The 24166-nt window shown below is 42.2% G+C and overlaps 1 protein-coding gene across 1 annotated transcript in view; it reads left to right on the top strand.

Moving 5' to 3' along the window:
• gse1b (Gse1 coiled-coil protein b) overlaps nt 1-24166 on the top strand; it is a 161301-nt gene that overhangs the window by 93103 nt on the left and 44032 nt on the right. The gene's annotated exons all lie outside the window — the stretch shown is intronic.

Raw genomic sequence — 24166 nt, 5'->3', positions numbered from 1 at the left:
TCTGGCATTACAAACGTAAAAATGTTCAGGCTTGACTGACGCGGTTCCTGATGCTGGTTGGCAAAAATGAGCCAAATATTAGAAGCGCCACCCCTGCCCTCCGGCATGATGCAATGTAGGTCTACTTGTTTAAAGCTGTCACCCTTGTGCTTTGTCCAATTAATCATTGACACATGCGACATTTTTAAGAAATTATACATAAACCCCTCGCTTCACAGATGTGTGTTTGAATGTATACGCACATTGCTAAGATACTGATGAGGGCGGGCTCTTTGATGCTCAAAGTGAGGCCACGCTTTTGGATGCCGTTGCAAAGAAATGTGAGAGTAGAAGTGCATTGCATGAGGGGCATTGTGCACAGGATCATGATGGATGTAACGCTTTGCTTTGTTTTGGTAAAGCATAACGTAATATTACACAGAGCAAGTTTGTATCGGTTTCGATGTTCAAAACAGTAGTGCGTGTGCATGCATGTGCCAACTTGTGCACGGTGCTCAGCTGGTCAGGCAAGACTAGTGTAATTGCAGGGTTATTGCTGCCGTGCCTGATGGGTAATGGCACATTTGCAAATTAATTCTCAGTGCTGCTCTGTGATGAGCATATGGACGGAAACCGCTCACACATACACATGAACACACAATCTGTATTTTTCTTGTGCGAGGTCAAATTCGATGAAATATAGCAGGAATGATTCTTGACCAACAAATGTAAGGTAATATTTCTTTTCAAATTTTTGCTGTTGTTGTTGTTATTATACATTTACTAACCACAAAATTGCACAGTATAATGAACAATCATATTATTATTGTTGATGTTGTTGTTGTTGCTGGTTGCGGTGCTTTACATATTTTGGCTACCTGAGCATGATCATATCCAGTCAGATAATGTGAGGGAATACATTGAATCTATAGTCGTTGGTCACCCCCGCCACTTTTTTTTCTCCATTTTGAACACATTCAAATTTGAAACCTTTATCCCTTTCCTCAACTACCATATTTTTCCTCATAAATTTGATAACTTCAAAAAACTGTTTAGTTTGTGTTGACTTTAATATTGGAACTTCCCTGTTTTTGTTGTGCATTAATGAAACATAATCTTTTTTTCAGATTTTTTTCATACAGCTTTTTAGCTGTATGTTGTGATGTTGTAGAACTACTATGCAGAATTTATTGTTAAATACTTTTTTTAAAATCTTAAATACAATTATTTATCCATTAGATTTGCTAGCTTTCATCTCATGAAACTGCATTGTATAAAAATTCCTACACCCGTCATTAATGCAATCCTACTGTACATGATTTCTAAAAATTGTTTTACTCTCAATCTTGTTAATCCGACACAAGTGCCTCTCTTTTTTTGAGTGGCTGTCTCTCCTCTCCATTTGCACTTTTCACTTTTATTTTTGTTCTTTTCCACTCCTCTCTCTCGTCACCCTGTTGTTTTCTGATCATAGCATTTTCAGATACACACTCTCTGCTTTGGTCCTCCAGGAGCTTTTCTCAGAGAGAGAGAGAGAGAGAGAGAGCAATTGGATGTGGATATGCGCGCGTGTCTCTGTGCCTGTGTGTGTGTCCATTTGAGTGTGTACGTAGAACTTCTTGTGTATTACTTTATCTACATATTAAGAATAAGGAATTTGTCAAAAACAAGATAATTATACTCATGTCCACTCCTATCGCTGTAGTAGTTGAATTAAGTTCATTTTGTCTTCTTATTATCTGTGTTTTGACTGATTTTTTTACAACAGACAATAGTGTTTTAGGTCGTTTTATTTCCTGACATGTTTCCTATGGCTGATTATTGAAATAGAGGAGATAAATAAGAATCATTAGGATCATTAGGAACTCAAAAAAGCAACAAAGGGGGGGGGGGGGGGGGGAATCAGCAATATGAATTTTCTAATTATGTTTTAGAGGGCATAGCCATGTATAATTATGAGAAAATTACCTTCGTTGTTCCCCTTGAGCACAGCCATGCTCTACTCTATGGAGCGGCGCAGAAAATTCAAACCCTCTTCACAAGGGAAATTCCTGGAATGGTCTAAGATTGCAAATCCCCAGGAGACAGTCAAGTGATTCAACCGCAGCCATAAAATGTGGCTTTTAATGACAAGGCATTTACATGGAGTGAGTTAGGCAGGAGGGCAGACAGATGGCAAATATGAGCACTGACAGTTGTTAGATTCCCATTTTGTGGCCGTTTACCAGGTGTTTTTTGGGAGAATCATTGTTCATTTTCTTTTTCCAGAAGTGATAAGGCCAGAATCTCAGGAAAAGCAAATCAGTGTTATCACTGAGCCAGAGTGTTTTTTCGAAACCTCAACAAGTTTATTTTGGTGATAACCAGGGGGTGTCAGATATGGGCAAATCGATACATGAAAAAGTAAAGTGTGTTTCATATTGAATGTTGTGAAAACATTCATAATAGGCCACAATACTGACTGATCAAAATGTTTTTGTGGGTATAAAAACAAAAACTAAATAATCGCTTTTGTGGTAGAGTTCAAAATTTCAGTTTGTGTATTTTCCTATTTCTTTTGGAATGTGACAATTTGCAACATGTGTTTAAACTCTCCCAGCTGCAGTGACAGTCAAGTTGCTGAAAAGTAGGACAGATTCTAAAATTGTGCTTATTTCTTGTCACGGTTTATGCTAGAGAAATGTTGCAGTCGTAATTTAGAGTCAGAATTGAAACATCGCCATCAGCTTTTACTAATCGCCGTCATAGGGGTGCGTGGTATTCGTGGTATATAAGGTAGAAATTTGCCTATGGTAGAAATTTGGACACTACAGACCAATTACGATAGCAATTGTTGATGATGTCATCGTATCTGTAACAGTCACCCACCCTCCCAGCTTACCCTGCTGCTCGGGAAGTCGATGCTATGCACTTAGCTAGCATGCGCCGCAGCAAGGATGTATGAAATTCAGAACTGAATTGAAAATCATGAATTTGAATTTGAATTGAGGTGGCAAACAGGAAGCACAATTGCAACTGAAATTCGAATTGCAAGAAGTAGAATTGAAATTACATGATGCTAAATTAACTTGTATATGGCAATGAAGCGTTACAGTATTCAAGCCTATTTACATATGTCAACCCAAAATGAATCCGTATGTTAACACCAAGTCAGCCAGGAGAAGCCTAGATCAAAAGTATATTGATATTAGATCAGCAATGCTATTTGTGTTTGTTTACAGTATTTTCTGAGCACGAAGAAAGCAATAGTTTCATGATGAGAATTTTATGCCATTATCGGTGAGCCCTGGTTGTGACACGTTAAAAAAGACATGCTACTTTCATAGATGTGCTTATTGATTCCGGCTGGAGAACCTGAAGGGTTTTTGAGCGCATAAGATTTTCTAGCTGAGATGACTGAGCAGACACATCTACTCACTCGGATATGTACTTGTCTTAATTAAACAGCCATTGATTTCCTGTCTTTGGATTAATAAAAGAGCTGTGTTCCCAGAAGGCCCACCACCCACCTCCCTCCACTTTTTAATCCATGCATATCCCTCCCAGTCTACTTGCTGTTTTTCCTTTAAGACCCCCCCCCCCAGACCTCACACCACCCACTACCACCATAAGAGACTTCTTGTCTTTTGCCTTCCGTATGTGCACTAATTCTCACTATGATTGTCTTATGGCGCGCTTTCATGCCATTTGGGTATTCCTAAAGGCATAGGACCCCCTTAGTCCACCTCCCCTCTGTATGACACTGCCGCCAATAACCCCCTAGCCCCTTCCTTCTCTTTCTCCCCCACTGAGCGTTTCATCGAGTGAGTTTGAGAGCAAATCAACCCCCAGGGCAAACTGTCCTTGTAGACCATCTCCATGCACTGTCCTCCATTTTTTCCCCCCCTCTCCTTCTCTCCTACTCTTTTTTTTGCCCCTCCTGCTGATTTGGAGTTTGGCATGGCAGATAACTAACTCCTCACCCTTGGGTCTCACCATTCCAGTCAGGGCAGAGCATAATACCGGCATATTTCATCTTAAGTGTTTGTGTTGCACATGAAAAGAAAGAAGAAAAAGAGGGTATAAGGAGCCAGGATGGTGAACAGTTTGTGCAACACAAGCCAAGTCTCGTGGACTGACACATAAGTGCACCCACACACTCTTGGACCACGATTCTCATTTTAAAGAAGGATGGAGGCGGAGATCTTCTATTTCCCGTTTTTGAACATATCTGCTTCATTGTGCGCTCGGTGTTGGATGCCGCTTTCCTGCACTGTCTGTTACAGTGTGAACAGATGCTCCCTTGATAGTCGGCGGACCCTCGCTGTCACCGGGGCTGTCCAATCAGTCGTCACCCAGACTCCGAGCTGAACTGTGAGCGCGCACACACACGCACGCACACGCTTCCTCCGGGTGGCGTATCAGCAATGGGCAGCATTTTTCTCTCATCTTTACCCGCACCTCGTGTATCTCGTCTTGCTCTAGCCATAGTCACCCCCCCCCCCCCCCCCACACACACACACACAGTCACACATACACACGCACGCACGCACACCCCACGCTATCTTGCTGTGTTGTAGCCTGGAGGGAGTTCACTCTGCCCTCCTCTCCTCCACCTCCTTCTCTCCGAATCAGCAGGGAAAGAGAGGGAGGGTGAAAAGAGAGAGGGAGAGAGACAGAGGGAGAGGAGGCAGAGCATTCTCTCCTCTGATCATCTTTCTTGGATAGCGGGATAAAAGACAGTCCCCGTTGGAATCTGCCGTTACTCCCGTCTGCAGGATTTACCCAATCTGTATTTTATACTCCCTCCTGCCTCTTTTCTGCCTCAATTTGGCACAGGACTGCTAGCTTTAAAAAAAAAAAAAAAAAAAAAATCTGTGGTTGTCCCGTCTGCGTGTGTGTGTGTGTGTGTGTAAGTGTGTGCATGTGTGTAAGATAGAGGACTGTGCAAAGCGCATTTCCTGCTGCTGCTCTGCTCGCAAACAGACAGCAAGTGTGTGACCCTTCGCCCCCGGGGAGTGAGAGCGAGAGAGGTCGAGAGCAGGAGTTGCCCTTTGCACCGCTTTGTGTGCATCCGTCTGTGTGATCGTGTGTGTGTGTGTGTCTGTCTGTCTTAGCTGGCTGGGCGGTCCCCGCCTCATGCTTGGTTAGCGAGGACCAGAAAGCGGGGATGACAGGCTGAGTCCCACCCCGGTGTGCCCCACACACAGAGCCTTGTTTCTGGGTGACTGCCGAGGGCACGGCCCCCCTCTTCAGCTCAAGTCATCCAGGACGGGATAACCGCCTTACGTAGCAACCATGTTTGGACTAAAAGCCCCACTTTACTACTTGCCAGGTAAGGTAACGACCAATGTTGTGATGCGAATATTCTTCCACACTGTTGGATGGCAATTTGCTCGGAGAGGAGTCCAAGGGAGGTTAGCTGTGGACTACATCTGAAGAGACACTTGTCTTTTGTGACGCTGCTCCCGAGGTTGCAACCTGAGACGCAAGCCGGGTAATGCTGTGTGACAGCAGCTCTCACCGCGCCTTGTTAAGCTCTCAGCCCTTTTAAGAGCACGCCAGTCGGCAGGTAAACCGGACACTTAAGTGGCGGCGTCGGCTCTATTTGACAAATGGAAAGCTTTGTTGGTGTCTGTTTGCAAAGACATGCTTGTGGCTTGAAGCGTGTAAGCGCGTGCGCGACTTTGCGTGTGGCGGGGGCTCGGGTAGTGCGGGGATGAACGAGGACTCGGGTGGCGTGAGGTTACCACCGGTCGGCGCTTAAGTGCGTCTCACGGCTCACTGAGCGCTGATTGTGGAGAGGATAACCAAGAGAGACAAGAGGGGCGGAGGCGTGATTGGGGGGGAGTGAACTTTAAGGCCATGTTTGCTTCTTTAAAAGATTCATTCATCACACCGTGCTTGTTGTTACTTTCACCCTCAATGTAACATGGGTCAGAATTGTTGTTCGACAATGTTTGTCCCAGCGTGCGTGTGATGTGATGCATACTCAAAAATGCTTTGGTTCAAGAGTGTTTTCATGAGCTAAGGCTGCTCTCCATTCAAGTGGGCACGCGTGACTGACTCTCAGGAAAGATGAATTATGGATGTAATTCAGTTAGCAGGTAGACTTTGGAATTAGAACTGCTAGACTTTGGTCCTGCGCATCGTACACCGCAACCTGTGGTCACTTCATCAAGAGGTCGAATTGCTTGACTTGCGATTATGAAAATATTGCACCACTACGTTGGGATTAAGATGGTTAACGCAATACAATATTTATTAATCCTATCAAATCGTGTATTTATGTTTTGTTTTTTGTTTTTTAAAAGGAAGCAGACATTGTGCATTTCTTTATTTTCCCACTTGCAAAGAAAAACATAAATGACACTCGGGGGGCAGTTTGAGTTTATATAGGCCTAATTTGGATCAGCACCAAAAGATGGTCACCTTTTCTTTTGTTGTCCATGGGATTTATGCTTGACTTCAAAAACAAAGATTGAATATTGTCCCCAGTACCCCACACAAAGATCTAACTTTTTTTTGCATTGTTACAATCTTAGCATAACATCCTACATGTGTATCAAACAAATGATTTCTTCCTTGACCCCCACCTCCCACCCATGAGTTTCATGGATATCGGTTGCTTAGATTTTGGCAAACCTGTTAGATAAAAAATAAACAAACATGACCTCCTTGACCGAGGCAATGATTCACATTCTATAAATGTTTGCATCGTTTTTAGTAGCTTTTTCACTATATGGATATAGAGATGCACACATTTCACTTTAACTGTATCTAATGCAACTAAACAGTGACGAGTCCCATCATCCTTTCACCCCCGCTGCTCCAGCTTCTCCTGAAGCTCTCGCTCGCATGCCGTGTTCAGAAGGAGTGTTTTGTGATGGAGATGGGCTGCTAAAAGGCAGCTGAGCTCCTGTGGTGTGAGAAATGAAGACAGAAAGGCTTGGATAGAGTCTATGTGTATGAAGGGATGGTGTCGAGGAGGGAGGAGGGTCTCTTCTACATGTGTCACAGCCTTTGGCCTCTGTGCTCTCTTTCAACCCGAGGTGATGGATGGGTCGGGATAACAAGGAACAGAGAGGGACAGAAATAAAATAGAAATTAATAAAGGAAAAGCATAAAGGATTGTGGAAATGCCCTCGCCCGAACCTTCTTTGCCGATTTGCATGGCAGGACCTGTAAACTGCCCCCCCCCCGCCCCATTTTTGTGTACGTGCCCACCTCCCATCGACCCAGGATGTCAAATCTTTGCCTCCTGCAGAAGAGCGCCACTCAGGAGTAACTTGGACTGAGAAAATGGGTCTCTTGTCTGTAACAGTGGCCAACACTGGAGAAGTTGTGTGTAACCACCTTCCACCTCTGTTATTTTCTGTGTGTGTGTGTGCGTGTGTGTGTGTGCGTGCGTGCGTGCGTGCGTGTGCATCTTTGTGTGTGCGCGCACTCATCACTGCAGGTTGCTTCTTCCCCCTGCCCCCTCTCTCATTCAGCCACTGAAAGCCCCTGCCTGCCTTACCGTCTTAACCGCCGTTGCCTTGGAGACCATGTCAGACACATGCTAGTTCCCCATGATTATTTGACAACAACAGAAAAAAAAGTGGGGTTAAATAAAGACTAATGGGCCTGGGGTGGGAGTGGCGGGTTGAAGGGGTAGGGTAGAGGCGGGAGAAATTAAGAGCGTATAACAGAAAGCGACGTGGAGATGACGGTGGCGAGAGGAAGCACTTGAACTTTACATCCCAGCTAAGGTGCACACAGGCAGGGAGCAGCCTCTTCAAAATGGAGGATGGCTCATGGTCACTCCCTCACCGTATGCTTCCTCTTCCTCACTCTTCTTTCAGCTCCTCGCTGTGCTCCTATTATTGCCTGGCTCCTCTTCCTCCCTTTATTCATCTTCCCTCAAAAGGTGTGATTTCACATCAAATCATGTGCGGGCTTTGTTTTGTATGTGTTGTGAAGCAGTGAGGAAGAGACTCACAGTCACAGCGTTGGGTACATCTGCTGGGTAATGAAATACAATTCACAACCTGCATCAAGGAAACAATGAGGCTAATAATGCCATAAAATATTGTTTATTATGTTTGATTGTTTGCTCTGGCCTATTGCACAATACAGAGGAGCGTTTGTAATATTTTGACTGACTTTGAAGAGTGTCAAAATATTAGAAACAGCTCTCAGTATGACAGTGAAGTTTAATCCAATTGCAGACAACCACAATAATAGATAAATTTCCCGTAACATCAAGCCCCTTTAGACACACCACATTATTCTGTTGAAAAGATCAATTTCGTGGCCAGCATCATAAAATTGTGAATTACTCTGCGGTGTTTGGCTGCAATAATACAGGCGGGCCGGACAAAGTCCCATTTCACCGTTTACCAGCACCAATTTTGAATCAGCCTGAGAAGAGTGAACATTTACTTTATCAAGGGAAAGATGGAGATTCTGGCTTTCAGTGGAGCTGATCTTACTCCGGCCAGATACCCAGTCCATACATGGTTGTTTGTTCTCATCATGTTGTTGAAGATAAGCTTTAACCATTTAGCAACATTACAAAAGTTCTACTTCATGAGTCTAGGTTTATATAATATATACCCTATGTTGGATAGCGGTCGATTGTTGCCACGGTATTACCTAGCGAAGTACTGATGTCAGAATTGTAGAATTCTTTGATTGGAGGATTGCCAGCTGAATCCCACCATAACCATTATTTATCTTTGAGGCTAATGTTAGGCAAAGTGAATTATGTTTAAACTAAAGTAAACCAAGATGTGAATTATTCTGGATTACTTTGATTGTTTTAGCAAACAATTTGCCATTGAGAGATCATAGGGGATAGGGATCATAGCTGTTCATGATGGCCACTTTGTCATCTTGTAATGCACGGCATCCAACGTTTCTCTATGCAATGTCAACGTTTGAGCCCTGATCTTAGCAAATCTAAGGACATTGAAAAATGTATAACAGTTGTAGAGTAAAAAACAAATGGACAAAAACAATCTCGAGTCAACTATTTGCAGTGAATAGATCTCTCAAAGAATACATGAATCAAAATTCCAGGTGCTTCTCAGATCGTTCCGCAGTGTTGTGTACAGCGGCGCCATAAGGAGAAAAAGGGTGACGATTTTAAGGGCCCGTAGCTGACAGTTGCCCTAGGAAATGATATTTTCAATTTGTGGCAGTCAAGTGGTTTCCACGGGGCCCTAAATCCCTGGAGGCAACCCTAATTGTGGGTGTTCACTTTTATGTTGCAGTGAGCTAAACACATTCAGATACGTTGTGCCGTCTGTTTGTCATGTTGTTTTAAATAGTTTCACTTGAAATGTATATTGCAATGTACAATATATGACAGTATTTAATTAAACATTATTTAATTGTCAAAATAATGATATCATACAATTAATAAAGGTAGATCCTGGTCCTTTCTGTAGCTGAATGAATAAATGCCTGCGCCAACTATATGAGCAAATACAGCATGAAATTTTAGAGCGACGGTGCTTGACTGCAGTTAGCTGATTGTTGTGGTATTTTTGTCCAGTTTTCTGAAAAACAACACGCACACACACACAAACACATTAACACACAGTGAGCTGATCAATATGTGTGCAGGGAGGTTGAGCTCCACATTAGTGCGGACTAATTGTGATTACTGAGGGCTTGTTAGGAGGGGTTGAAAGATAATGCGTGTCAAGGATTTGAAATTGGCAGGCATGTCGTGCCTGTCAATTCATTGACAGGAACAGCCGAGTCCATACTGCGTTAGGAAAGATTATCTCTACAGTGTGGTAATGATTATGAAGCACAATCTCCTTCCTCCTACTTATGTGCTGAAGCGGGATCAATTCTGAAAATCTCTCTGGGCATGTATATGTACTGTATATGTGTGTGCGTGTCATGCACTTGCCACCCTTCCTTCACCATCGTTCTCCTCCCCTCTCGATGCTTTTATCCCCCTGTTCACTCTATCATTGTATCCATTTATCTATTTTACTCCCCTTCCATTCTGCAACCCTGCTGTCCGTCCCGCCGTTCCTTCCACTGCATGCGCCCTGACAGCTCTGTCATTAGATGGCAGTAGTGGCAGTAAAGCAGTCACAATGATGGACTACTGGCTCCCTCACCTTCTCTCTCCCTCTCTCTCTATAAAAGCTCTGACCCGAGCTGTGTGTGGCATCTGTTCCACGCCAGTCCGCAGGTGGCACATCTCTGGTCACGGCCGTAAAGGTTGTAGGTGGCGCGTCTCACCGGCTGCCCCCGTTAGCCACCTCGTAAACCCAGAGCTGTTAAACCCTGACCTACACACCTGCGGCCTGCACTCTCGCCTGGATGCGAGCCACCGGCCATGTCGAGGGAGTCCCAGTGACACACACACTTGCACACACATACACACACACACACGCAGATACTGTCTCTTTCTTTCACTCTCACACACACATTAGCTTGATTCAAGAGTCGCTCTGAGCGGCAAAGTCTTCAACCTTCCACTATATGTAACGTAATGTAATGTAGTTGCAATGACTGGAGACATACTTCGTTGTCAAATGTCTCTTACTGAGTTAGGCTTCTATAAAGCTTTGGCAGTCCTGAGTAGGTAGATTCGTTTTTGAATTTGGAATAATTACGGCTGGCAAAATCGCATGAAATCTGATCTCAGCTGTTTAATATGCGGTAATTGCATAATAATGCTCAGTTTTGGTTAACATTGATAGATTGCCACCATGGGTATACAGTATAGTTAAATAAGGTGTTCAAAATATTAGAAACAGCACAACTGTTTTAAGCCACTTTCTACTACAGCTTTGCTACCTTTATTAATAATAATAATACCTCTGTGAAAGTGTCCAACAAAATTGACAAAAAAGATTTTTTTAATGAGCATGCATTTTCAACATTTTTCGTTGTAGACAAAATGTATAGTACATATGATGATCACTTACATTTGCCACAAATATACAGTACCATTAATTAAGCAAAAAAATAGAAGTGACCAAGTATTTTAGAATGAAAATGTAAAGTATTTTAAGACTTAAATCGAGTATTTTTTTTCATCTCTGTATTGTTAGAAATATATTTGATTACATATTGCCTCAATTGAAACAATATGTTTTTAATGACAAACAGAAATTTGCAACATACACATGCAACAACACACAAAGTGCAAATTGATAATGGCGGCACAATTGTTTTAACAATTGACTACCGCTATAATCAATACAAGTCAGATCACCTGGACAGCCAATGTTTCTGTGTTAATTCACATGTGTGCAAGCTTGCAGTGTACCAAGTGTGTCAAGCAACTGACTTTCGTGTTGGACACCCACTTCTGCTCTTTTGCATAAAATAACTGTAAACTTACATGAACCGTATTTGCAATGCAAGAGTGACTCGCACATGGACTGGAGTGTGTGTGTGTGTGTTGGGGTGTGTGTGGGTGTGTGTGTGTCTGTGTCTACGTGTGTTGCCACCTCTCGACTGATATATTGTTCCAACAGCAGAGATTGCTTGGCTGTAATTGCCTTCATCTTCTATTGCTTCCACTAATAAAATTAGGCTACAGAGAATTCTAATTAAACCCCGTCTGCATCTGATGGCTCCGAGTTCGCTTACACTTACAGAGATGCGTGCACGTGTTTTCCGTATCATGTTACGTTTATGTGAATTGAGATGAGTTGTGGTTTAACATTTGGATGGGCAGAGGTATATAAGTGTCCCACCAGCTGTCCTGTACAATAAATGTATTGTGAAGCCTATCAGTGTGATCGCCACACATACATTTGACTACATTTCCTTGATCGACTAAGGTGGAAAACATGTTGTTTTTTTATAAATAGTATTTCACACTGCCTTTCTGCGAAATTGGTACATTGGAGTCGTAATGCAGAGACATTTATTTACTTGTGCTTTTCAAACAAAATTCACCGAAGCAGGATATTGTCGTGCCTTTAGGGCACGTTCGCGAGCTATGCAGCTTCAAGCAAACAGATGATTAAATGCGTGTTGACGTCAGCCCAAACGTCTGAATAATAATCAAAGAGAGAGACGAGGGGCGTGGGCAGTAAGTCTTTGGTGTTAAATATAACGACTTGTGTGGAAGGCGATAGCTTTCACGCAAGCAGTGTTCTACCTCTGGACAACAGTCTGTTAATGAAGGCATCTTCTGTAACAATCCTAATAAATATACTACCTCATTTACAGACGCTCACACTTAAAAAAAAAACAAACAAAAAAAAACAAAAAAAAAAACACTTGAGCGTCAGGTTTTTTTCCCCCCATTTTATCACCAGATAAATGGGCAGAGAAACGAGCACACAAAAAGAGATAGATGAGGTTAGCCGTGGAAGCTCAGTAATCCTCCCTCGTTTCTCGGGGTAATTAAGAGGCGAAGATTTATGAGGAAGAGGAGGGCAAAAAGAAATGTACCACCCAATGAGAGGGTAATAGGGATTTGGAAAATGCTTGCTCCCCCCACTTTTTTTTTCATTCGACAATTCTGTAGAAGAGTGTCGAATTTGTGCGTATGTTTGTTGTGTGCGTGTGTGTGTGTGTGTATGTGTGGTGGGTGGGGAAGGCCTTTTAAGATGACAGCCTTCCAATCATTAGTCATTGGGATTTTGGAGTTTAACCATCCAAGATTAAGGCAAGAAATGTTATGCATCTTGCTTTAGCGATGTTGCTTAAGTTTTCTTAATGTACACGCGGTTTGTCAGGTGTTAGTGCTGCATGTTGGAGTGGCAGGCACCCCGCTCCCTGTCTCCCACCCTGTTAGTCATTTCCAGGGTTCACAGAGGCAAGCAGAGTGCTGCAAATGAGCTTGTAAATACCTGTGCCGCCATGGTTCTTCTCTCAGCTCATTGTGTGGGTGTTGAAGAGGTTAAGAATGAAAGGCAGATGACTTCTGAGTGTCAGCAGGAAGTGCAAACGATCAGTGAGGTCGCAGATTCCTGGACGGTGTGTTTTTTTTTAACGCACAGTACAAGCGGGCTGGGTCAGAGGCTGCGTTCTGAGTGTTGAATTAATCATAACCGTCTTTTCTCACGTCAAGGCTTTTGCTTTGTGTGTGCGTCCGTGCATTTGTGTGTGTGTTTGTTTGTAATCCCTCTGTGAGGCCGGTCGCCGCCTTGCTGCACGCCGGATATGGAAATTAATCATTGGAGACAGATTAATGGAATGGCAAGAGCCCATCACATCCTCTTAAAAAATAGGAAAAGAGCCAAAGAAACATCTCCTTGCTTCTCACTCTCCCTTTTTAACACCTTACATAAATCTTCCGACTGTCCGCGCCGCTTCTCGCTTGCCGGTGATCAGTGATGGCCTCAAAACACAGTGTTCAAAAAGGCGTTGTACAGTTGATACGTGTGAGGCGAGGAGCTGTGATGGATGATAGATGATGGCTGTGGCCTGAATAGATGGCTCAGAGTCGGCCAGATGACTTCCTGAGGAGGAGGAGGAGTAATGCGAAGACAGCACGGGATTACAGATCCATCATTCTCTGTGCTGAAGCCCTGCCGTGACCACTAAACAAATAGCACCGGAGTCGTAGTGGTGTATAAATCTCATCCCAAAGTGTTTGTCTTTGTGTACATTGAGAGGGCTTTTTTAGCAGAAAAGGCCAGTGGGGCAGAGGTTTTGATGCTATTTCTCCCCTCATGCTCATTACTCTGAATGTGATGAGCTCTACGTGCTTTCATTTACTGCATGTGTTTATCTTGCCAAAGGGTATACAGAGGCACAATATATTGGGTCAGTCTGTTTGTCTGCAACACAAATCTTTTGTTTTTAGGGCTATTCACGTGTCAAAGTATCAAATGTAGGTCAATGGTCAATGACAAATACAACCAACACCAAAAATATTTATTTGATTGTCTCCAAAGAAGGGTGGACTTCCACTATAGTACGATAGCTACGGAGTTCATTAGTGTTTGATTGGATTGACCTTGACCTAAAAGTGCTTGCTAAGGGCCAAAGTTCACTCCGATGATCACATTTCAATTTGCAACAAGCCACTTAATTCCATACCTCAAATTTAAGCCTCGTGAGGATCACCTTCTGGAATCTTTGGCTTCAGAGTGCTTTTTTAAAGTTCAAAGTTCAAAAGTCACACCAATGTCTAACATCAACTACAAAATCTTATGCCACAGTTGTCTCTAGAAATGGTGGGCATATACTCGATGAAGTGTCGGCAACTCGTGGCTCCAGAGTGGCAAGTGGCTCTTGAATCTGCTGAAACTCTCAGTGGCTTAAGAAAATATGTCATGAGTAAATACTTTGTTAGTTTTATTATGGTGGACCGTTAAAATAAGCGGACACGCTGAGGGGTCACCAGGAAAGGTCACCCTGGTCATGGCCATGTATACATTTCTATTCATTTTACAGCCGTGATGTGCAGAGGCTGTGTGCTGTGATTCACATGGCAGTAAAAGTGATAGAATGATGACGCATACAGGAGCAGATTGCATTTTTGGTTTGCTGCAAGTGGCTCATTTAGGTCTGGATTTTTATTTCCTAAATAGGAGGAGGATTGAAATAAACATCAAGTATTTTATTTGAAAGTACGCTTCAACTCAGAGTTGTTTTTTTAACAGAGTTCCAAATGCTTTTGCTGCATGCAGAAATAATTAAACACCCGTACTAGGTCAGTGCTCAAACTTTCGACATCAAGTGCCACCTCAACAAATAATTAGCTCTCCAAGTACCACAATAATAACCATCATTACAATACAGTAGTGTAGAAGGCCAAGTCGTCATCATAAACAAGAAGTTTTATTCCTAAAATGTATATTCAATATTATTGAGCCAGTGAAACATTATGCACAGTTTTTAGCATTGACATATAGGAAAATAGAAAAAGTGTACTTAAATAATTCAGTTAAGATCTATTGCACTTAAAAGTTAAATAACATTCTACCTAAATAAATGTTTGAAAACAAACAGTTTTTTCAAGATTAAATGTGAATGTGTTTTACTTAAAAGTTGAATACAACTGAACTCTAACTGTACTTTAATTTGTATCTCCCTTCATTTTATTGGCATCGGTTTGTATGTTCATTCAATCTAGTGGATTGTATTTCATGTTTTAACTGTATTAGTATTTCATTCAGTGATTTTTTTCGCGTACCACTCTTTGAGAATCACTGTACTAAATTAACACTTGCTCAGCTGATTGGATTTTGATGGTGATTGTTCAGAGTCAAAGTTTACTAGGATAATAGAATAAAGCACATCTACTCATGCTAAATTAGTGTGTGATGTGTTTTTCAAAATAACATATGACAGCAGTGCAAAGTTTAACAGGTTTGGCATCCCTTGTGAAATGGTGGAGCTCTTTGGCAAGATACCAGTTCAAAGGTGAAGTTATTTTTTCTTTTTTACCACTTAGTGTCAGCGGTGCCTAGGAGTTTTCACCCCCCTACGGGGGGAACATAAGACCGAACGGTCTGACAAGGTTGTATCAGTAACCCAAAGTGAGTGGACAAACACTTTTTCTCCTCACGCACTCCATTGCTGCCTTGAGCCTGGAGACAAGAGCTTGTGGGAAAAACATGCCCCCACACACCATACGCAGCGAGGTCTACTATAAATCCCGTTGTACGACCAGTTGAAGGATGATGCATTGATCTGACACGCAGTCGTGCTGCACTCTGGTGCTGATTGATGTGGCCTGGCTCCTGGCTCTGTGAATGTCTGCTCCACTCTCTCTGCATCATGTCAAGGGAGGTATAAGAACAAGACTTGCGGACACTTCAGACGATGGAAAGCAGCAGTTGAAGGTCAGAGGACTGAGAATGAAGCTCACAAGAAAGTGGATGTGTTTTGTGCTGAAATAGAGTGATAACAATCACATGAAGGATGAAGCCAGAAGGAAGAAAAGCGGGTGATGAGTGAGGGAGTGGTTGATTGGTGGGAGCCAGGGGCACCTTTGGGGAGGACTAGCCAGCTGAATCCTGTTAGGGAGTAGCTGTCAGGGGTACCCTGGCGATGCAGCGGTGGGCATAGGGAGGCCAAGTTGGCATTTTGGCTGCCAGTGGAGCGTGCACCTGTCGACAGGGTGAGATTCTGCCAAAGAAAAGGAGGGAGAGAGGGGCGAGGGGGGGGAGTGATACACAACAGTGATGCCGAGTGTGGTCTTCTGGAAACAGTCCCCAAAGATGAGCTGCACGATATTAATGTGGAATCTAATTGTATCAGACTACAGTGTACACTCTACACATGCGTGCACACAGGTATAGAAGAGCTCACTCATCTCTCAGCAGTGCTACACGCACACACCCATGCACCAACAGCCCGAAATCAACACATACTTGCTCTGTTTGTCCAAATCATAGCCACCGATCACGCTAATTATGTGTTGAGAGAAACAAATAAACAGCCTTCAAAAGCAGGGTAGCATTTAAACCCTCCGCTCCATGCAGCACACCTTCTAATTGGGCCCAACTGTTCTGTTGCTAACTAGCCACTAATTAGTTCAAAGTACTTTTTCACTCTTCTATTTGCTGCAAACAAACATATGTAAGCTTTTACTGAAAAGTGCACGCGCCTTCTCATGTGTTGTGGTCTCCTACGGATCCATTTGCATAGTAAATTCCATTTGTGTCCACATAGATGTTTTTCACATACATTTCAACATTTTCTAATCCGTGCGTTTAGGTGTTGTTGGCTGCTCGACACTGTGTGAGCAGATGCAGGAGCCAAAAGCTAGTGGCCTCGTTAGGTAGCTGTCAGACAGAATTTGTAACAACACGCTGGAGCTCAAGCGCGCACATAAAGCACGTAGCCTACGTGAAACACACCTACAATAAAACATTGTTTGTGTATTGTTACAAACAAATATATTTTATACTTCATAGAAGAGCATTTGTACATAATTGGTTGTTGGTCTATAAGGTTTTAATCCTGCATAAAGTATGATGAATGAGTGTACATCTGCCTTAATGTTACTGACACCTCAAAAACGAATGATCTCTTGACTTATGAGTGACACTTTTTTTCAAGATGCGAGTTGTCCCTTGGACAATTGTTGTTTTTTTTTTTGACAAGATATGGGCTTTTTGTGGTGGCAGCAAACTTTACTCACTCACAGAGTAAGCAGCAGTTTGGCACATAGTGAAATATTCTTCCAAAAAGATGCTTTAAGCAGTTTACAACCACTGCCAGATCAAGTTTAGTGTGAAAACTAAACATAAAACAAAGACAGTTACACAATATGTATTTAAAAAGACCACTGAATTTTAAACGTCGGTTAACTTAATGCTAATACACAATTCAAAATGCCATGGACCAGGGATCACCAACTCTGGCCCACGGGGGCCCCTGTCCTGCATGATTTAGATGTCTCCCTAATCCAACCCACCTGATTCAAATTATCAAGATCATAATCAGGCTTCTGCAGAGCTTGCTGATCATTTGACTAAGGTCTGTTGGAGAAGTGAAACATCTAAGATATGCAGGATAGGGGCCCTCAAGGACAAGAGTTGGTGTGGTGAGCCCTGCCATAGAGGCATATATTCTTTATCCTCTGCAAAAAAACAACTAATATTACTGCAGTTTACAGAGTCATTTATTTGTGGAACTCTTCGTTTGTGGCTGTGTGACTGTATCATACTGCCCCCGGTGGCCATGGTGCACATATCCGAAGGAGCACAAAGGCTGGAACGAATTCATGGCATTTCCATTCGTTTCAATGTTTTCATGACGGAATGGTGTGAGTAACAAGTGTGGTCACAGAAGAAATGCGTAAGTCAAGGCACGACTGTACTTCCAAAATTTTGTGTAAGTCTTTCAGTTATCAACCACATTTTAATTCTACCTGTAAATGGCACCTACAGCCCTTGATTAAAACAGTATCCTCTGCATATCCTTTACCATTTCAAACTAGACTTACTTTTATATGATACTATCTATATTTCATACACTTTTATCTGACATCAATATTCTGCATTTTACTGGGGCAGCAGACATTTTAGGATATGACACATTAAGGGGTACTCAGCCCCAAATGAAAATGTCAAGCATCCATGACCTAGGACATGAATAAAACACCAATCCATAATTAAATGGTTTAGTTAGTTGGTTAGAGAAAGACACAGACATTTGGCTGGTCTCCAGAACTCTGTAGTGGGGGTGAAGTGTAAAGGGCAGCTACTGTGCTCTTTTATTCGCCTTGACTCAGGATGCAAGTCTTGGGCCGCCCTGTACTCCTCTGATCTGGTTCCGTTCTTTCATAATGAGCACCACAGAGGGCCAGATAGGGGGATACAGAGCGTTTTCAAGGCTGGCAGTAGCAACGTAGCCTTGAGGTGTTATCTCTGCCCCTCAGTGTGTAGCAGAGAGGGTTGGGGCATTGCACAATGAGAGGCAACGAGTAAAGGACTATGGCAGTAATTGCTGCACAGCCTTACATTTTTTTTTTTTTTTTTAAATCTGCTTCCCGTGCCGAGCAGGATGGTTAGCAGATGGTCTTGTTACCAGCAAAATGAAAATGAAGGCAGTAAAATTTGCTTGTGTTAATTTTCACATCCCCCCAGGTGAGACCTTGAGCATGCACATACACAGATACACACACTCATCTATTCACACATGCCACCGACAAGAACGCAAGCGCACAAACATTATTGACATGCACAGTGCTGGCCTGCTGCCTTTGAGCATGCACCATCTGCATGCAGGCAAAGTGTGTCGGAGGAGTGAGAAGTGTGTTCTTGGCTTCGGAATGTGTTCCTAATGTTCATAGCTATAGCTTATGTTGCTTTGGAATGTAAAGAGTGTTACCAAACACCTAATGTATCATGCCTCAGTTGTCCAAAGAAAACGTTGTAGGGGCAGGCTGACAAAGCTATAAAAGGAGGGATGAATGGGCAATGGGAAGCTAACAGGGAGGATGGAAGATTGTGTGTCCGTCCACAAATGAAGACTCGTCCCTTCATCTTTCTCTTGATTGCTTCTTCTTTAAAACTTCTGCTTCTCTGTTTGTGTGTTTTCAATCTAGACCAGTCCACATGTGCTTCTTCTCTCTGCGCAGTAACTAGTCACCACAGCTTTACTTGCTACTTCAGATTTTCAATGGCAAATCCAGGTACTCAAAGTCTGAGTGACCCATCGGCCACGATTTCAAGCATCATGTCACGCCATATAGGTGCGCAAACTATTTTAGGCTGCTATGAATCTTCAGGTCGGGTATCAGGTAGAAGAAAAAAGAAGACTCTGGAGATATTCTTGTATCCAAGATTGTTGTTATGTTGTGTGTCAAAGTGATTGATGGTGCTATGCAAGTCTGTTGTATTTATCCGTATTTATTTTATCCTTTCTTTCCCATCTTGTTAATTCTAACATTTTGTTCTTATGACTGTGCATGCCATTCTAAAGGGTATTGTCTAGTACTCATGAATGCGTGCACTCTGCAAGGTTAGAAGCACCTTAGCAACTTAATCGGGCGAGAGCCTTCACGTATTATTACGGCAGAGTGATTGATGTCACAGCACAGTTCCTGTACATCTTTTTAGAGCACAATAGTTAATAACGTCACTTCTCAGTTGTTAACCATAATACATCCCATCATCCACATTCTCCCCGTGATTCCAATGAAGCAGTCCAATAGTCAATGAAACAAATTAGAAATAGGCAAGGTTAAGAGAGTGGACTGATTTTTTTTCCCCATGCACCTTTAACCAGACCTGCTGATAGAAAGAGCACACTGAAATGTAGTTAATCAATTAATGTATTTTGCATCAATGTAGTCTTACAGTACCTTAATTCTCTTAAGTACAGAATGGTTTTCTGTGTCACCAGTGACGAACATGCTCTACACTACAACACACAAATACACAGAGATGGGCACTTTCCCTTTTTTGCCGGTCCGTCCTCCATCCTCCGTCCGTGACCTGGCCACGCTTCCGTCATCGTCCCTTCCTTCTCATTCATAAATAACAATGTTCCAATGAAATACGTTCCATCCAAACATTCAATACTCTGTGACACAGACTTACATACATGTGTACACTATGGTATTAATACCAAGCGACTATACCACCCACACAGTCCCTGAATGAAAATGCGATGAATCATATGTGAGGATGAGCTTCACAAATGTATACCATATGGACAAAAGTATTGAGACGCACCCCTTAATTAATCACGGCATGCTTCTTTGTAAATTTGGTTTGGAAGAAATTTGACTGCAACGTCATTATTTAGACTCCATTCTCAGGTGTCCCATTCCTATTTATCCATACAGTGTATGACCCAACCAAACCTGTCCTGTGTCCCTGTTTACAGACCTCTTTAAATAGTAGAGTAAGTTGCAAATGCTTGGCAGAGTCCTTGATGTGTACAGAGGAGTGATGATGATCCTGATGAAATTTGTCTGTGTTCTGGACGTGACCACCACATTAATGTAGCACTAATGCAACATTCTGTCTCCTGCATGCTAATAAGCACCACTCTCCCTTTCATTATTGTATTGTCTGTTTTTGTGATATGTGACACAGAGGAGTACAAATCAAAATAAAGACTCTGTAATGGAAATGGAATTAACATGTTGATGATCATATCCCCACTACTTAGACAATGTATGCTAAGATGATTTTCAGGTAAATTAATATATGTAAATTATGTTTTCATGACAAATACATTATGAATTTTTTGTCCATCCTAATCAGTGGTCAACCAATATCAGAGCTGGATAACTTTTCATCTTGAAGAGTCATCACCAGCAATACTAACTTGTCCTATTCTCACATTAGACTCTGTTCACACTTGAATGAGAAACTTGCATACCTACCCTACAATTTATGTGTGATAACAAATTGAACCAGAGTGTATGAGCTTCTTGTTCCTGACGTTTGCTGGGACAAAATGCAGCTAATGTAAATTAAGATTCCACAATGAAAATAGTCCTTATCAATCAATGACTTACGTTACCACTTGTTCCATCAAAACAAAGCCATGGCCACCCTTCACCTTTACTACCAGCAAGTGTAGCTCTGGCTCATCAGATAAACATGGCCACTTCAAAGAGTCTCAGTGTCTCTGCCAACAGGCCTGATAGAAGTTGAGAGAGTGTGATACTGGAAACAATCGCAGAGGTGTACGCCTGACTGCTATTAATGGACAAATTACCGGGTATGTATAAGGTGGTTTTGGCAGTTGTGGAAAGGATGGGTGGGGACAGAAGTGGAGGAAATAATTGTTTAGTTGCATGTCACAGCTTGAAAAAAGTGAGCTGAGAAAGCAGAGGAAGGCCTTGTTCATTAGGTTAAATGCTGTAAATAACATCAGAGGGTGCCGCTAAATGGAAATCAATGCAATTACCCTATTAGCATGGGCTTGAACTCACACTAGCTCATCAACACACATCCCTTCCACTCTTTCTGGTAACTGCGTATTTCCTGCACACACGCTAAGCTGTTATGTGGCAAACCAGAGAGGCAGTGCACAGTTGCATGCTAGTAATTTTGATTCCGGATCAGCCGAGTGGGCACACGAGGAGGTCCCCTTTTCAAACTAATTTGTTTAGATTTGCATAACCCCCACTCATCAGCTCAATTTGAAGTCCTTAGGGTGCGTGGGGAAGACATTGGTTTGCTGTTCATTCATAATTAGAAAGACAATTGGTTTGGCTATCTATCTATCTATCTATCTATCTATCTATCTATCTATCTATCTATCTATCTATCTATCTATCTATCTATCTATCTATCTATCTATCTATCTATCTATCTATCTATCTATCTATCTATCTATCTATCTATCTCTCTCTGTCTATAATATATATGTATATGTGTATATATATATATATATATATATATATATATATATATATATATACTGTATATATGTATACTGTATATATATATACTGTATATATAGATAGATAGATACACACACATTTTGTTTTACTTTTACTTTTACCCGGATGTTTTTCCTTGCTCTCTTGCAGGTTAAGATCAAGGGATATTGTTAATATTTGTCAACTGTGGGCATGCGAAGCCTTTTGAGACTTCTCTGTGATTAAGGCTTATATGAATAAATTTGACTTGACGTGACCTTTTGAGTGAATAATATCATGATAATTATGACCTGTTCCATCTATTCTATTATTATATAAAGTTGCATGGCTTCAATACGTGGACTGCTCTTCGTTATGAATGTCTGTCTGCTTCACACAATTTGTACACATATTTGGAGATGCTTGGTGGTACATGTGCAAAAATAACATCAACAGCTGAGAGAAACTGATCATTTTAAAAGCAGGCAATCACATCTGCTGTGTTGACTGATGCGCATCGACTTCTCCATCTGTTTCTACCCATCGCTCTCATCATTTTCCCCTACTTTTTACCTGTACCCTCATTCTGTTTGCTTCATCCTTCATTTCCTGCATTCAAACGCAGACTGAGAATAATATACTGTCTAAACTCATACAGTATGCAAGCAGTGCTGATGTCTAAGTGTGTGATCATTGCTGTTACATGCGCATCGGCAAGGCGCCGGGAGAGTCAAAAGGCTTCCGCTGAGTTCTGAACATTCACACTGACAGCTAACAATTAGCTGCCACCAACATGGCTAATGGAGGAGTGCACATTGTTAATTTTGTCACAGCAGAGAGGCTGGAATGAGGAATACATTTGAATAATTAGAAAATGCTACGAAACATAATTTGTAATAGTCCCTTCATCCCTTTTGTATGTGAGTGTTTGTATCATCCATGGACATACATCAAGCCAGTGCACGTGTGGATGTACTCTCATCTTCTATCTCCTTCTCACACACACGCGCACACACAATGACCAATACTGAAAGGCGGAGGGTGTGCAGTGCTCGTGTGCCTGTTTTTCCAGATCAATGATGTGCGGCTGGGTGATCGATGTGAGGGCTTAACGGAGTGGAGAGAGCTAATGGGCAGGTCAGTGGCTCAGACGCATCCTGGCTCCCCCCAGCCTATTACCACCATGTCTGTGAATAGGCCTCACCACACTCCCCCTATTGCGTGCACACACATGGGTACACAGGAGGGAACAGAGCCAAACACGTTCAATCCATACATCTCCACCCGAGTCCTTTTGGTTAGCCACATCCCACCTAAAGATTTCCCTTTCCTCCCCTTTAATTTCCTTGCTCTTCTTTTTTCACCTTACGCCATGTGTTCCTACATCTGTATATATTTACATTGGTGGGAGAGGGCTGATAAGAAGCATATTTCCAGTGATGTCAAGTAGATTTAAGGCAGATTATCGCACTAGACTCTACTGAATTCCTGATGTGTACATGCACATTGAAGCCCAAAGACAGCCCTTTTTCTCAGATGTAAACAACAATAGAGGGTTCTCCATTTGACAGTCACTTCCTTGTTTAACCTGTCACTCTGCCTAGCTCCTCCCCTGCTGTTGGTTCAACTTCTCATCAGCATGTTAATTACCTCTAATAGCTGCCATGGATGAGTGTGGAGCACACACAGTGGCCTAGCCAGTCACCCAGCCGTAACCATGCAAATATTCATTTACATACGCACATAAAAGCCCCAGGCTGTATCAGGAACTCTGCCTTTTTAAAGGTAGCACGGTTAAGATTGACAGTTGTCTGGGAAATATTAATTTTAAAATATTTATTTTGGTGGTTGTAATGTAGAACTGCAATGAATCATACTGAGAACTCAAATATTTTGTCTTTTTCATGTCTCATAAGGTAAGCAAAATATTAAAAACTTCTTTCAGTATGATGCAGTTCAGTTTAATAGTACTGCAAACTACAACCACACTAATAAAAACTGCAGTGCAAAACTGCCCTTATCTTTTTATTTTAACAATTATTTTATTGGATGTCATGAAATTGTGTAGATCTCACTTAATGAAGAACCCGGTGAGTCTTGTTCTGTGATTTGGAACTAGAATAGTAGTTTGACGAGGGCCTGTACACACTCAACATCCACATGTGGTGAGTGGTGGTGAGTGTGACTTAAAAAAAAAAATCATACACTCTACACTATATCCTTTTTGAGTCGGTCTCCAGATGGTGAATGCTCAAAGAGCTGCCACTTGTTATCCACATAATGGAGGTGGGAAGGGAGTTCAAGGAGGTGAAAGAGGGATCCTTTTGGGGGTGCTGGGATATTTTTAGCAAGGACAAATGGGTGTAAATGTAATAATTAGCACAATTTTTGTAGCCTCCACTCCTCCACTGGCTCTTCCACAGCCATGCTGTCTCTGTCTCCAGT

This window comes from Filicampus tigris, chromosome 3, assembly GCF_054856515.1.
Source record: "Filicampus tigris isolate MCC_2025a chromosome 3, RoL_Ftig_1.0, whole genome shotgun sequence".
NCBI lineage: Eukaryota > Metazoa > Chordata > Actinopteri > Syngnathiformes > Syngnathidae > Filicampus > Filicampus tigris.
The sequence above is the reverse complement of the archived record's forward strand: the minus strand, read 5'-3'. Positions and strand labels throughout refer to the sequence as shown.